Source organism: Ochotona curzoniae, unplaced genomic scaffold, assembly GCF_017591425.1.
Source record: "Ochotona curzoniae isolate NIBS_2020 unplaced genomic scaffold, NIBS_Ocur_1.0 contig_430, whole genome shotgun sequence".
NCBI lineage: Eukaryota > Metazoa > Chordata > Mammalia > Lagomorpha > Ochotonidae > Ochotona > Ochotona curzoniae.
In genome coordinates this window covers 20,444,834-20,461,365 of record NW_024466219.1, presented here as the reverse complement: position 1 = coordinate 20,461,365, position 16,532 = coordinate 20,444,834, and the positions used below count along the sequence as shown (strand labels likewise).

Here is a 16,532-nt window from a genome sequence, read left to right as displayed (position 1 = left end):
TTAGTTTACTCTGCTTCTGTTTCCTCCCCACCCCCGCCCTGTTGGTGAACTCCTTGAGGGCATGGGCACTGTGCCCTGCACTGGGCCTGGCACTAAGGAAGCTATCAGGCTGTGGCTGATTCTGCTGATTGGCGAGAGCCAGTCTGAATGAGTGCTGCAGGCAGCTGGGCCTCCACTGTGGTAACCTTCCTGAAGCCGTTCTCCCTGGAGAGCAGAGCCCCAGCAACCCTCCCTGGCAAGTGGAAGCCTTGGGCTCCAAGCAGCAGGGTATGGAAGCTGTTGGCGGTTTGCAAGCTTAGAAAAGCATCCCTGTGGAAGCTAACTCAGAGCCTCCTTTGGAGGTACCGGAACTGACAAAAATGCACAAGCAGAATTTTTTTTGGCGGGCGAGGCGGACCTTTTTTTTCCTAGAAGGCAGGACACTTGCCTGTTTCCTGAGAGGTCCTCAAGTCTCACACACTCCAGCTTCCCTCTCGGATGTGTTGCTGAGGCTACGACACCCCCAACAAGCCAGGGAACAAAATCAGTGGAAGCAGATGGCCTTTCTCACCCCCTTTGTGTCCTCTGAATTCTCTTGCTATCCTACCTGAGCACCGCCTTGCAAGCCTGAGTGCTCAGCAGCTTCCAAGAGCCTCACTTCATGTGGACCAGAGAGGGGCTCCATTAGATAAGACATTGAGATAGAAAAAGTTCCAGAGCACGTGCAGAAAGTTTAGAGCCAAGGAATCAGTGGACAAGGATTAAATATATTTTTTTTAACAGTGTTCTGTTCCAGGCAAAGTAGAGGGTATATTACATAATATTAACCTTAGCCGCTAAGACAGCACACGCCAACAATTGCCACACCAAGCACTGTATATATAACTCAGGTTAATTGTTATCAAAACCCATTGAAGTAGGGACTACTGTTATCTCTACCGATGTAACTGGCGAGGCACGGTAACTCATTCAAGATCTCATAATGGCACACTTTTATACTCAAATAACCTCTACTCAAAAGCTTTTCAGTTAAAAATGTATTTGCTTTTTAAAGATGTACTTGTTTATTTGAGAGGCACAGTGAGAGTAAGAGAATGAGCTAGCTTCAACTGAATGGTTTACTTTCCAAGTGTCCATAGCAGCTGTGGTTAGGTCAGGTCAAAGCCAGGACACAGGAATGCCAGTCTCATCTCCCAAATGGGAGGCAGGAAGCTAAGACCTCAGGCCATAAACTGTTGTCTCCCAGGATGCATTGGCAGGAAGCTGGATCAGAAGTCAGAATCTGAAAGAGGCTCTCTGATATGGATGCCCCAAGAGGTCTCTTTTTTTTTAAGATTTTTTTTTTTTAATCGCAAAGTCAGATATACAGAGAGGAGAGACAGAGAAGATCTTCCGTCCGATGATTCACTCCCCAAGTGACCGCAATGGCTGGTGCTGCACCGATCTGAAGTCAGGAGCCAGGAACTTCCTCCTCTAGGTCTCCCACTTGGGTATAGGGTCCCAAGGCTTTGGGCTGTCCTTGAGTGCTTTCCCAGACCACAAGCAGGGAGCTGGATGGGAAGCTGGGCTGCTGGGATTAGAAGTGGTGCCTATATGGGATCGCCTCAAGGAGAGGACTTTAGCCACTAGGCCACTGTGCTGGGTCCCCAAGATGTGTCTTAGCCCACTGAGCCAAAGCGTTGGCCCATCCCAATTTCAAGTTTAAATATGAGAATATGCACAGAACATGTCCAGTTTCTAGCAGTAACTCTATAGAAGAGGTTAATATGGTCCCGTTGTATGGATGACAGCGTGGAAACTCAAAGAGGTTAATTGTGTTCAAGTTGCATAACTAGCAGGAGGTGAATTTTGTGCCAGGCTTTCTGCTCCCCTGCACCTTGGCCCAGAGAGACGACCTTGCAAAGGGACAGGAGATGCTTAGTAGACTTAGAAATGGAGGCTACCATAGACCACAGGCATGGAGAACGTAAAAATCAGACTTGTCACAGGTAGTTCCTGGGCACTGCAAAGGGCAGAGGCTCTGGAACCAAACTTCCGGTCACCTGCCCCATACTATATTTGAGTCACACCAACTACCCAGATGGATAAATGGATCGAAATGTAATCGTGGCTGCTTCTAAATGTCTTTTAGAAAGGTGAGCCCTATGATGTGCTTCAATGACTTTCAGTGCAGCCAAATTTCCAACAGAAAAGTCTCGAAGCTTCTCTCACCCTCTCTACTGTTTCTGATTGTTGTTGGTCCTCTTCTCCTCTCCCCCAGTGTCCCCTATCCAGGGCAGGTGTGTTCTTCAGTCCAGCTTCAAACTATCTCCAGCTTAAAACAGTTCAGGTCTTAAAATTACGGATCTGAAAGGGACCCTAGAAAGGACCCAGTGTCCCTCTGTCTGTTTTTAAGTTACCTCTCTTTGAATATTTGAACCTTTGTTTTCCAACTAAAGCAAGTTTGCCCTTGTTCGTATGGCCAAGTGATCAGGCAGTGGCTGAGCTGTTTTAGACACTACCTGAAGTCGCATCATGGAAGCTTGATTCTGTCTCCTAAAAGATGGATTATGGGGGGAAGTGTTTGGCACAGGGGTCAAGACACTACTTGGACTGCTTGTTTCTCAGGTTAGAAGGCCTGGGTTCTACCCTGGTTCCACTTTCAACTTCCTGTACTGTGCACCCTGGGAGTCAGCAGGCGATGGCTCAAGTGCTTGCGTCCTTACCACCCACATGCAAAGCCTGGACTGAGTTTTAGGGTCCTAGCTCTGGCTGTACCAAGCCCTGACTATTTTGGGCACTTGGAGGAATAAACAGTGGATAGAAAATCTGCCTTTCAAATAATAATTTAAAAAATATAGATTTAGGGGATCAGCACTATGATATAGTACATTAAGCCATCATCTGTGAAGCTGGCATCCCACTTGAACTTGTGTTCAAGTCCTGGCTACTCCACTTCCAATCCAGCTTCCTGCTGATGTGTTTGGAAAAGATCTGGAGGATGGCCCAAGTGTTTAGGCCCCTGCCACCCATGTGGGGGACCAGGAAAAAAATCCTGGCTCCTGGCTTCAGACCAGAACAATCCCAGCAGTTGCTGTCATATGGGGAGTGAAACAGCAGCTAGATCTCTCTCACTCGCTTGCTTTCTTGCTCTGTGTCTCTCCCTCTCTCATTCTTCCAAGAGAGAAAGGGAGAAAAAAGGAGGAGGGTAGGAATAGTTGTCTGTCAACCCCGTACCGCTACCACCACCGAGGTCATGACAAGAGACTTGCCAGAGTCTAGTCTGCCTTTTCCAAACATGAAGTGGCTCTTGGAAGGGTCACCAGGGATACAGAAATGGAATCTTCGTTCAGGAACTCACATGCAGATAGCGACAATACCAGGAGACGTGTTAGCAGACACCAGCAAGGAATTTTACACAAGCCTGCAAGGGTTCAGAAATGCCACGAAGGAAGTAGCCTAGGCAGCACAAGGTTTTGCACTCTGATTTCCCCCGCTTGGTAGTCATGAGACTACAACCAATGACTTTAGCATTCTCAGTTACTGTTCATTGTACAACTGTCTAATGGGGTAGTTTCCATGCTAAAGAGGACATGAGGAGGGAAATCCCAAATAAAATAAAATTAAAAAAAAAAAGAGGACACGAACATTGTCTGTGAACTTGAACTATATTTTAGGTAGCTCCTTGTCATCATTGCCACCATCATCAAACAGCAACTGATTACTGGCTCCTTGTGGATCAGGTGGGGGACTGGCCCGTGGAGTAGAGGCCTGTGCAGAGCTCAGCAGTGCCATCCCTGCTGCAGCTAAGCTTCCTGCTGTCGTGGTGGTGGGGCCCAGGCTCCTAGGGGAAAGATCTGACAGTGGCTCTAGCAGGTGCATCAGAACATCAGTGATTTTAATACTACACTAATTGCTTTCAAGAGGAGATTGATCAGCATTGATTAAACGTCTGTTAAGTGTCAGGCATCCTGCTGAGTGCTGAGGAAATTGCTCAGGGAGAGAGTAAGTCATGTACCAAGTTTCCCCCACGGAATCATGAATTCTGAGAGTAAGGACTGCCTCATGACTGAGGCCTCCCTTGGACCTAGAACAGGGCTGGACACAGGAAGGGGTTCAATAAAACCTTCTTGAGTGGATGGATGAACAGGTACTTTGGGCCAAGCAAAACAGAATATAGTCTCCAGGAAGAAAAATGCAAATGGAAGCAGAAATACATGCCCCAGGCTACCTAGGTGAGCTAATCATCTACTGCTCTTTAGCTTTCCCATCCCCCATGCATTTATTTCAGTGTGTGTTTTCAGGGACAAGTGTCTCGCTGCCTTGCTCCCTAGTCTCGAATGACTTATGAATCCTGGGACCAGAGACTGGGGACTCACACTCCCCATACAGGGCACCCTGCCCACTACTTGTCATGACCAATACTGGGGAGTCACATTCCCTATATACAGCACCCTAGCCACTACTTGTCAGGATAAATCAGCAGTCCCCGTCTCTTTGCCTGCTCTTGCTGGCTGCCTTATTTGATGTTGAAAATGATGGAAGAAGTTGGGGCCCAGATAACAGCATCCCTGAATACTGCAGCACTTCTGAAACTAGCAGATGACACGGGCTACCCCGGTGGTCTCTTTTGTATTGTTTTACTTTCTCTTGGAAGGTTCCATTCCTTCGTCAGGCTATGGCTGCAAGTCCAAAAGTGGTAACACCCCTGCTACCCTCCACGCCCTTTTTATGGGAGGCAGCTTCTATTGAATCCCACTGTGACTTTCTAGAGAGCACATGAAAGAACCTGACCCTAGGTGACCAGTTAGCCTCTTTTCAATAGAACACATCTCATTCTGTACCCACGAAGAAAGGTTTAAGAGTATGCGTGCCTTTGGAAGAGGAGACATGATGATTCAAAGTCACACAAAGGTATGGTTTGATGGTAAAACTTGTAAGAGCCAGAAGAAAGCAGAGTTCAGAAAGGCCAGGAGAGAGGTGGAAGGGGTTTGGCACCTGTCACAGACTACGGGACACTTAAAAGACAAACCACAGGCTCTCGTTCATGTTGGGAGTTGTTCTCCTCCTTTGGGAGGCCACACTACATGGTGGAATTTATGCTTCTAAGTCTCTTGGTCTGAGGAAACACAGAGCAAGGGAGGAAAAAAGAAGCCCCAAACCCAGTGTCGCTTCCCCGTGAACACTCTGATCTCGCTCTGGGAAGGGGTGATGCTGAAGCTCCCTGAAGACTTTCCTTCTCTCTCCATGCTTGGATTTCATAAATTCTGTATCGCCTTTATAAGACGGAGCTGAGAGTAGCCAGCATGTGGCTGGGTGAGGAGGTTTCAATGAACTGAGAAGCCAGGAGAATGTCCCTAACACCAATTCTTCAGCTCAAAGTGCCCGAGAGCTTCATTCCTCTTAACACAGGTATGAGAACAGAAAGAAAGAGAGCTTTTCAAAAATAGAGCTGAGTTAGTCATCTTTAAATAACCAAAGACTATGATACGAGAAGGTACTGTTTGGTTTCTCCACCTCCACTGAGAGCAGAACTTGCTGTGGCTGTCACCCTCTGAGCACACATCAGATGCCCGGTGGCAAATTCCCAGGGGGAACCCCCAGCACACTGGAGGTGGCTGGTGTCTGTCTCAGCCCCCTGGATGCCTCTCAGAGCAGGCAGGGGTAGGCAGTCCAGTCAAGCTCTCAGGTGTGGGAACTACCTGCATCCTTCCTGCTCACACATCCAGGGGTCCATGATGGACAGGAAGTGCCCAACTCCTCAAGTGCTGAAGAATCCCTGAGGAACTGAACAGCTCTTCTTGAAGTTTCGAAACGCTATTGTTGCAGAAGTTACTTGTAAATGTTGAGAAAAACAACACCTAAATCTAAGCCAGTGAAGCCTACGTGGAGGTGTTCAGCAGCCCTCTGACAAAGCTTAGTCTATCGGCACATACACAAGGAGCAGGTTCATCCAGCTGTTGCTTTTGCTACTGCCCCAGCCAGTTAGGGCTGCTATAACAAGATGTCATAGACTGAGTGGCTTAGAAAGCAGACATTCAGGAGCAAGCATTGTGGCACAGAGGGTTAAGCTGCCAATTGAAATGTTTATATTCTTTACTGGAGGGCCTGGCTTAAGTTTTGGCTACTCCATGCTTTAGTTCCTACTTCCTGCTAATGTTCACCCTAGGAGCCAGCAGGTGATGCAGCCAGCAGGCTCAAGCACTTATGTCCCTGCCACCCACATGGGAGACCCCGATGGAGTTTCTGACTCCTGGCTTTGATCTGGCCTAGTCCTGGGTGCTTTGGGAGAGTGAATCAACAGAAGAAAATCAACAGATATCTCTCTGGGTGTCACTCTCTCAAGTGAATACTTATTGGAACTCAGACATTCCCTTTAGTTCTGGAGGCTAGAAGCCTGAGGCCAAGGTGCCAGCAGTTCTTGCTGAGGGCTCCCATCCTGGCTTGCAGGTGGATCCCTTCTTACTGCTGTGCTTTCATATGGTCTTTGTTCAACGCATGGCCACAGAGAGAGACAGCAAGCTCTGCAGAGTCCCTCTGCCCTGCTTAGCAGGACACAGATTCCACCATGAGAACTATATTCTCAAGCCGTATTCCCAACCAAATTACCTCCCAATGTCCCTACGCCAAACACTGTCATGTTGGAGATTTCAGCATAGGAAGTTTGAGAGAACTTCAGTCCATGAAACTATTCAGATAATCAACTTGTAAGAGTCTGCTCTTTTGCATGGGCTGGGATGGGGGCAGACCAGACTAGGCAGAGCTACCACACCTGCGTGCCTCATGTGGACTAGATCAGGGAAAAGCCGAGCTGGGCTGATTATTCCTACTGGTGCAAACAGAATTAAAGTGGGCGAGGTTTAGTTGGGCAGCAGTAACTGGAATCTGGGAGTGGGAGAGGCCTGGGAGGGTAATAGTGGGCTCATCCCTCTTGGGTTACCACTTCCACGGGAGGACATAAAACTAAACAGTGGCTGGGGTGGAATGGGGTGTGGGACAGACTGGATTACTGCTACACTTACTGGCAAACCAGGGTAGGGGCGGTCCTGGTGGGGGTTATTGTGGGTCGCTCCAACTAGGCTGCAGCTCCCACTGGTTTAGGTGAGGGCCAAATATGTGCGGGGCAGAACCAGGCTGGACCGCAACACCCATTGGTTCCAGTGGAAATCGGGAGTGAAAACAGAACCAACCCAGCAATTACAACCACCAGCTGATTGGAGCGATGGACGGTGCCTGGCCCTGTACTTGTTAGCACATACAAGAAGTTTCTTTGGAGATCTTCCTAATCTAAATGCTGGACTCAGAACCCTAACGAAGAAAAGAGAGAAGACAGAACAGGTCAACCAACCATCTCAGCTATGATGGACTATGTGAATCAGTGGATTTTTCAAAGACCTCATAGTGCTTGGAGTGGCAAGATTGACAGCGATTCATAACTGTTGCAATATCAAAACCACTCGAGGAAGAACCTCAGAGCATGCCCTACACCCGGGACTTGGGGAGGGTGGGAAATTGGGTGGGCCTTCTCCCTTAATACCCCCCTTTTTAACATGAAGGTAACAATATGGAAAACATACTAGTATTATCCACTTTCCTGTAGCCCTTGAACCTTCTTACTCTAACTAAGTATGTGAAGAATGTCAAAATTAATTTTATTAATAAAAAAAAAAAATAAATGCCATGAGGGAAAGACTGTTTAAAAATCAATGGAGAGCCCGGCACAATAGTGTAGTGGTTAAGGTCCTTGCCTTGCATGCGCCGTGGTCACCGGTTCTTATCCCAGCAGCCCTGCTTCCCATCCAGCTCACAGTGGCCTGGGAAAGCAGTAGAGGACAGCCCAAAGTCTTGGGACCCTGCACCCTGCACCTTGGGACCCTGTATCTGAAAGAGCTCCAGGCTCCTGGCTTCGGACTGGATCAGCTCCAGCTGTTGCAGCTGCTTGGGGAGTGAACCATCGTACAGAAGATCTTCCTCTTTGTCTTTCCTCCTCTCTGTATATCTGCCTTTCCAATAAAAATAAATCTTAAAAAAAAAAAAAAAAAAGAGTCTGCTCTTTTGTCCACATGTTTCTTTTCCTAAAATTGTTTGTTCTTGGCTAATACTAATCTGGAAAGCTTTTAATCAAGCAACTTCAGAATCAGCAGCAGTGCTCCTTTCTGCGGCTGCCTCCGAGCCACGTGGACGCGAGGCCTGAGTGCGTTCAAGACTCGGCTTCACTCGTAACCCACCGCCATGGCCGAGGAAGGCATCGCTGCTGGAGGTGTAATGGACGTGAACCCTGCTTTACAAGAGGTGCTCAAGACCGCCCTCATCCACGACGGCCTCGTGCATGGCATCCGTGAAGCCGCCAAAGCCTTAGACAAGCGCCCAGCTCACCTCTGTGTGCTGTCATCCAACTCTGATGAGCCCACGTATGTCAAGCTGGTAGAGGCCCTGTGTGCCAAACACCACCAGATCAACCTCACTAAGGTTGACGACAACAAGAAACTTTAGGATTGGGTAGGCCTCTGTAAAATTGACCGAGAGGGGAAACCCCGTGAAGTGGTTGGCCACAGTTGCGTAGTTGTTAAGGACTATGGCAAAGAACCTCAAGCCAAAGATATCATTGAAGAATACTTCAAATGCAAGAAATGAATAAATAAACGTTTGGCTCATTAAAAAAAATCAGTAGTAGTACTTTGCAATGTCAACTTATAATTATTAAAAAAAAAAAGATTTATTTTATTTGAATTGAAAAGGAGATTTGCAGACAGGAGAGACAAAGATCTTCAATCCACTGGTTCACTCCCCGAGTCGTTTCAATGCCTAGAGCTGAGCTGATCTGAAGCCAGGATCCAGGAATCTCCTCTGGGTCTCCTACATGGATACAGGGATCTGAGGACCCAGGCCATCCTCTGTTGTTCTCCCAGGCCTTAAGCAGGGAGCTGGATGGGAAGTGGAGCAGCCAGGACACAAACTGACACCCATATGGGATACCAGTGCATGCAGGTGGAAGATGAGCCTGTGAGCCACTGCACCGGCCCCCCAGTTCATAGTTCTATATAGTGTCTGCACTTCATCCTTCTGGTGGGCGTTATTCCAGTGACCAGTGAGACCAAGAGGAGCTTTCCTGAGAGTTTATCCGCCGTGAGGAGGGTAGTTGAGATCAGAGAAGCTAGAGTTAGAATGATCCCGTAGCCTCTCTGTGACCTTTGCGAACTTTGATTTCCTCATCTATAAAAGAGAGGGAATGATAGGGCTTTCGATCATTATATGGCAGGGTATGGCAGTACGTCAAAAAGTTCTTGGAAAAAATGGAATAAAAAGACAAGTTTATTACAACTCAAGAAATGTTGGGAGATCCCTGTGCAGTTCCTCTCAGTACGTAATTTTCTGTACATTTCCCGAAGACTCCTCACGTGAGTGCAGTCAGGGTGAGAGTTAAGCTGAATAAAGCATGGGAAGCTGCACAGGAGACACTACACGCCGAGGCGTCTGCTACTGTCACAGTTGGTGTTCTCAGACAAACCACTTCACGTCTTCTCGCTTCCTGGGCGTACTTTCTACTTATCACACTGGCACCACCACAGAGCAGGGGTCAAGCCCCAACAGAGACTCCCTCACCTTCCTGAGATTATACAAGGCCTGGACAGCAGCCCGTGCCTGCTGGCCTGCCTCCTGGCCCAAGGGATGCTTCTGGAGTGCCGAGCCCCAGTGAAACTTGAAGCACAAGTTGGGCCTTGATATTACGAGCCGAGGGGGCCCCTCCACCCCCAGCGTTCATTCCTCAAGCCTAGTGAGCTTCACCCCCCGCCCCCAGCTGGAAGCTGAGCCCTTGCCAGGTCATGATTTCTCACCCTGGGCACACACTCGCCTGCCATGGTGAGGGCCTTCCTTCCTTCATTGCAATTTTCATTTTTTTTAACTCTATGTATTTTTTTCTTTTTTAAAAAAATGATGTATTTTTAATTATTGGAAAGGCAGGTATACTGAGAGAAGGAGAGACAGAGAGGAAGATCTTCTATCCAATGATTCACTCCCCAAGTGACCGCAATGGCTGGAGCTGAGCCAATCCAAAACCACGAGCCAGGAGCCTCTTTCCAGGTCTCCCATTCAGGTGCAGAGTCCCAAGGTTTTGGGCTGTCCTCGATTGCTTTCCCAGGCCTCAGGCAGGCAGCTGGATGGGAAATAGGGTGGCCAGGATTAGAATTGGAGTCCATTCGGGATCCTGGTATGTGCAAGGACAGGACTTTAGCCACTAGGCTATTGTGCCGGGCCCTAGCTCCAATATTTTAAGGATGGGTCACCAGTATTTTCTCAGAGCAGAAGCATGCTTCATTTCTGCCCTCCTCCTGCCATCCTAATTGTGCCTAGTGACTTAAAATCATTCTTTGTCTGGCTATAAAAGACCCACATCCCTCAAACCCTCCATTTCTTTTATTCCATTCTCTTTTTGTCATGTGAGTAGTTTGGCTGGCAGGTAAAGGCCTTGGCCCTGCCGCACTCCCAGCTCCACCCTCAATCAGTCACTCGATTATCTCTTTTCTCGAGTTTCCTCCCTTCTCTCCCAAGCCAAGCTGGATGTGGGGCCCATGCATTAAGCTGCACAACAGCTGTGCTTATCTGTGGCATCATGCATTGAATCCAAGCCGTGGGTCTCCCTCTGCCTCCCCACTTGACCCTGAGCTCCAGAGGGTTATTCATCTTCGCGTCCCTAGAACTTAGTGCTGAGCCTCTAAAAGTGCCTCAACAAGTTCAGGGACATTGCAATTAAGAGTTTGTTTCAAGAAAAAAAAAATCAATTCATGCATAGTTTTTTCATCAAATGTATTTTCTCATGGACTTTTTAAAAAATTAAATTAGTTTACTATTTTATGATACCACTCAAAAGGCTCTAGGACTTCCATTTCCCCTTCTCCATATCCTCCCCCAGCACTTATTTCCCTATATCATTTTTTTAAGATTTATTTATTTTTATTGGAAAGGCAGATATACAGAGAGGAGGAGAGACAGAGAAGAAGATCTTCCATCCAATGGTTCACTTCCAAAGTGGCCGCAATGGCTGGAGCTGAGCCAATCCAAAGCCAGAAGCCAGGAGTTTCTTCTGGGTCTCCCACATGGGTGCAGGGTCCCAAGGCTTTGTGCCATCCTCGACTGCTTTCCCAGGCCACAAGCAGGGAGCTGGATGGGAAGTGGGGCTGCCAGAATTAGAACCGGCGCCCATATGGGTTCCCAGCACGTTCAAGGCAAGGACTTTAACTGCTACACTATTGCGCTGGGCCCTTCCCTATATCATTACACTAGCATAGTACTTCATAATCAGTCTTAAGTCCATCATCCTACTATTTAAGTGTATCCTGACATTGGAAGTATGGACGATTGCAGAGAGTCTAGCATCCATGGACTTCTTAAAGAACTCTGAGAGGAAGCATGAATAGATACTGGAAAAAAGAAAATTTGAAGGAGAAGGCCTGGCATAATTGCTCAATGGATAAATCTTCACCTTGTAGATGCCAGGATCCCATATGGGCATCAGTTCCTGTCCTGGCTGCTCTTCTTCCCATCCAGCTTCCTGTTTATGGCCTGGGAAAATAGTAGAAGATGGGCCAAAGCTTTGGGACCCTGCACCCATGTGGGAGACCCAGAAGAGGCTCCTGGCTCCTAGCTTCAGATCATTTCAGCTCTGGTCATTGTGGCCATTTGAGGAGTGAACCACATAATGGAAGATCTTTTTCTCTGTTTCTCCTTTTCTCCGTAAATCTGCCTTTCACAATAAAAATAAATAATAAACCTTTTTAAAGCAGAGAGCACGAAGATGGGAAGAAAAGAAGGAAGAAAAATGAGAGGAAGAACAAGCACAGAATGACAACCCCAGAAAGGAGAAAAGACTGGGGCGGCTAGATCTAATTCTGTAGAAAAGTTCCCAGAGATTCTCAGCAGCGAAGCGAAAACCCTTCCTCTGGCATATCTAATCTTCCAACTTCCCCCTCCCTGTGAGGAATGTAAAAACAGCCTATTTATGAGGACTCATTATAATCACTGGCTAGATAATCATAATGCTTCTTGGAGCCCTGGGTCATCAGCAAGGTCTATAAATTTCCTTTTTTTTTTTTTTTGACAGTGGAATATAAAACCCTCATCAAATAGATACCCAACTTTTTCCTAGTTACAGGGACGCATTCCACTTAATGGCCTATATGTTAGCCCTCCAAGTCTGACAGGCATTTCCACACCCAATCAAGGAGAGGGAAAGGGACCACCACACGGCTGGGAATCCACTGGTGGTTTATCCATGCATGGGGTCTCTGTACACAAAGAGGCTCCGAGGCCTGTAAAGGTGCAGAGCAAAACAAAACAGCCAGAGAATCGAGCCAATTCCCGTGTGCACACACACACTCCCCAGTGTAACTTCCCTAATAATGTTTTGCTCAGGTTAATAATTAAATGGCCTTGTGTATTTTGAATGGCAGCCAACCGCTCAATAGGGAGAGGTGATGAGAGGCATATCAACAAGGCTAGCCTAGAAAGAAAGTTAGCCAGCCCACCAAGTGGATAATCCAGAATTTCTCACATTCATTGCTTATATCTTTCCAAAATGTGTCACTTAAAACTTAATCAGCCTTAAAATTTTAGAGATGGGACAAGGAATGGGTTTGTTATACAAACTTTTATTGATTCTAGCCAACTCAGCCATTGTTCTCTCTCTACCAAACAGAAGCAATAGTTTGGTCTGATGCCTGGACCAAAGTTTATTGGCTGTTCTCCTTAGCTTTGAAAGCTAACCTGAAAGTGTCCTCTGAGCTCATCCAGCTGTGCCCCCTTAAAGGTCCCATGCCACCTCTCATTACAAAGAGAACATGTTCTCTATGAAACGGAGACATAAAGAGCTCTTTCACTGCTGGTTCACTCCCAAAATGGTCACCATGGCCAGGGCTGTGTCAGGCTGAGGCTGAGAGCCTGGAACTCCATCCTAGTGTCTCCTACATGGGTCACAGGGGGCAAGTACTTGGGTCACCTTCTACTGCCTTCCCAAGGGCATGAGTATGGAGCTATACCAGGAGTGGAACAGCTGGGATTTGAATTGGCACTATGTTACAGACAGAATGCCATTGTCACAGAATCTTAAGCTGGTATGCTACCAGCCTCCACTGATTTTCCGAAGTGTGGTAAAGGTTATTAAGAATGTGTAGAATAATACCTTACCTACAAGATATGTGTGTTGAAATGTGCAAATGTGATGCTTATATCATTTTTAAAAATATATATATTATTTTTATTGGAAAGTCAGACTTACAGAGAGAGAGAGATAGAGAGAAAGATCTTCCATCTGCTGATTCATTCCCTAAATGCTCACAATGCCTGGAACTGAGCTGATTCAAAGTCAGGAGCCAGGAGTTTCTTCTGGGTCTCCCATATGGGTGCAGGGTCCCAAGGTTTTGGGCCATCCTCTACTGCTTTCCCAGGCCACAAGCAGGGAGTGTGATGCTTATAACTTACAGTGAAATAGTTAAGGGAAAAATACATGTTTGTACATACCACCAGGTATGTAGAACAACACTCAATCCATAGGGATGGGTTTGAGTGTCAATAACTTTTCTATATGTTTGAAATCCTTCAGAGTAAAAATAATTGGCAGAAATTTTCTTCACTTGTTAGTTACTATACTAAGGCCTTTACTGGATTAAAGCCTTTTGTGTAACAATTAACTATAAATAATGATTGTGTCTGGCATTGTGGCACAGTAAGTTAAGTTGCTACCTATAACACCAGCATCCCTTATAGAGGTGATTTGAGTACCAATTGTTAATTTCTGATCCAGCTTCCTGCTAATGCACCTGGGAAGTCAGCAGAGGAAGGCACAAGTGCTTTGGAGCCCTGTTACCAATGTGGGAAACCCAGGTGGAGAAACAGGCTTCTGGCATTGGCCTGGCCCAGCCCTGGCTACTGCAGTTGTTGGGGGTCAATGAACCAGCAGGTGGAAGGTCTCTCTCTGTTACTATGTCTTTGAAATCAATCAATCAATAACAAATCTTTAAAATAAATAAATAACAACTACGAACATTTTAAAGTCTCACATGCCAAGCAACACCAAGTGTTAACATGCATTTTCTTTTTCAGTCTTCACAATCATGCTGTCTTGTGGCCTTTGCCTTACAAACAGGGAAACAGACTTGGCAGGGCGAAGTACTTATCCTGAGTCACACTGCTTGTAACCCTCAGATCCCTACGTGGCTTTGCCCTGATTCTAGACTACCTGCCGTTACCTGCCACCTCCTCCTTAGAGTCTCCCAGGACACTTAGAGATGCAAGGTCTGGTTAAAGTCACAGTGCAAGAACTCTAACATAGCTTTGAAGAGCAACGTATACACCTGTCAATACAAACTATGAGTGGAAGATCTATGCTGTTTTGATGGGGAGAAGCAAGGGCTTTGGGAGCTACCTGGGGAGAAAAGGCTGACAGTGAGGGAAGGAAGTAACAAAAGCAAATGTGGCCTTGCCCTAGGGAACTACAATTGTTGGTAGGGAGAATGGGAGTTCTAAAGCAGGTACTTTCGACAGCAGGAAAAAGTTACCATAATCAATGCTGTCCCACTCGTGAACACTGGGAGGAAAAAAAACCACAGTGGAAAGGTATACTGGCATTTTCCTCCCAGAGAGTTGCTTAGCCAAGGCTTTATTGTAGCTGAAGCTTGCATGAGCTATCATGTAGCACATACAGTTCAGCTGAAGGCAGTGGGCTGGGATGCACTGAGCCATCCATACCCTCTGGCCCCAGTCCCCTTTATGATCCTGACTGCTGACGGCAAAAGGACAGGGTGTGTCCAGTCAATCGGCCTCTGTCGGAATCTCCAGCATAACCCTCAACGTCATTTGCTTCCTGCTGCAGTGCCCTAACCAACCAGCCTAGGCACACGGCCCCGCCTGAGTCCCCCAGCCAGCCCACCAGGCCCTGACTGTGAAAGAATCCAGGTCATGTTGGATTCTGCTCCTGTTGTATGGAATGTGAGAATTGAAGATATCATGTCCGCAGTTGGCAGAACACAAATACTCCAGGCCCTGGTCTGCTGGCGTGAGCCCAGAAGGCACTTCCTTGACATTCCCCATCCTCCCGTGAGGACAGCGCTGCCTCCCACGCCTGCGTCTAGTAGGGTGTTGGGAGGAAGTGAGGCTCCTCCAAGCTGCACTGAGGCAGAGGGTCCCCTCGTGCTGAACGTGAGGATTGCCCTCTGGAGGGAGGATCTGAGCTTTTTTTGCTCTTTAAACAACCACACTTGTGCCAGCTGACCTCAGCACATATTTCTGGAAGATACCCAGCACTGTGACGATCACAGACATTCCCTCTGGCAGCAGAAAAGTGGAAGTCCACAGTCACAACTTGGAGCCAGAGGAAAAGCTTTGGAATGTGACAGGAGGGCAGTGATGTGAACAATTCCCGGATGAAAGGTGTGTCTGGGAGAGCTGAGGGAAGGGGAAGTATTTGTTAAAATAAACAGCATCCATAGGCAGAGTCTCCTAAAGGACTCCTTCACGGCAGATAGAAATCCACCCCATCCCACCTCATGCACTGCCCAGCTGGGCGCATCCGAGGAGCGGCTACCACTGCCTTGCTTAAAAGCCTCAGCACGCCTGCAGCCCACGGCTGGTCTCCCTTCCAAGGCTTCTCAAGAAACAAAAGCTCCTGCCTCTCAGTGAAAGCTTCTGCTTAAGGGCCAGGCTTGACTCCACCCCCTGCAGAAAGAAAAATGAATGCTCCCAACTTGGCACGCAAGCCTCGTTCTGCCCAGAATGCTCTGCTCCTCTCCCCACCCCCCCATCTTTTGCCCAGTCTCACTGACTTCTCCAAACTCTCACCCTGTCCTGTGTGGCATCGCTCCATGCCGTTTCACATGCTGTTTGCTGGGCTCCAATGCCCTCTTCTAGGCCTACAGAGTAAGCCAAGGCTGCCAGACAGCTCAAATGGCACGTCCTCAGCAGAGCCCATCCAGAACTTTCTCTCTCTCCACACGCACTACACAACATACACCTCACACACCCATTTGCCTATACCACAATTGCACACAGTCACAAACACAGCACATATACCACAAACACCACACATGTACATACCACACATGCATACCACACATGCAGCACAAACATACACATACATCATACACATCACACACAAGTAGCACACACCACACACACATATATATGCCATAAACACACATCGCAGACCATACATACACACTACACAACATGCACACGTACCATGCATATCACACACAAATCACACATACCACATACATGGAGATACAGACAATCATGCCTTTTTCCAGGGCGCTGCTCAGTCCTCTGTTTCCTCACCTGTTGCCCACACTGACTGTGGGCAGGGAGCTCATCTTTGGGGCCTCTAGTCCTTAGCCTGGCATCTAGAAAGAGCTTGGCAATCTGAATGCCACAAGCAGTCAGCTCTGCTTCTACCCTCTGCAAGTCTCCCCTGACACTCCACAGGAGAAAATTCTTGCTACTGCAGAGCAGTGTATCCAGTGAGGCCTGTAAGTTAGTACTCTCTTCCTGGATGATTTTTTTTTTTTTGAATGTTCCAGGGCTTT

General features: G+C 47.5%; 1 pseudogene; it reads left to right on the top strand.

Moving 5' to 3' along the window:
• Nucleotides 1-8,096: 8,096 nt before the first annotated feature.
• LOC121159868 lies at nucleotides 8,097-8,613 on the top strand (annotated as a pseudogene).
• The last annotated feature ends 7,919 nt before the right edge of the window (nucleotides 8,614-16,532 follow it).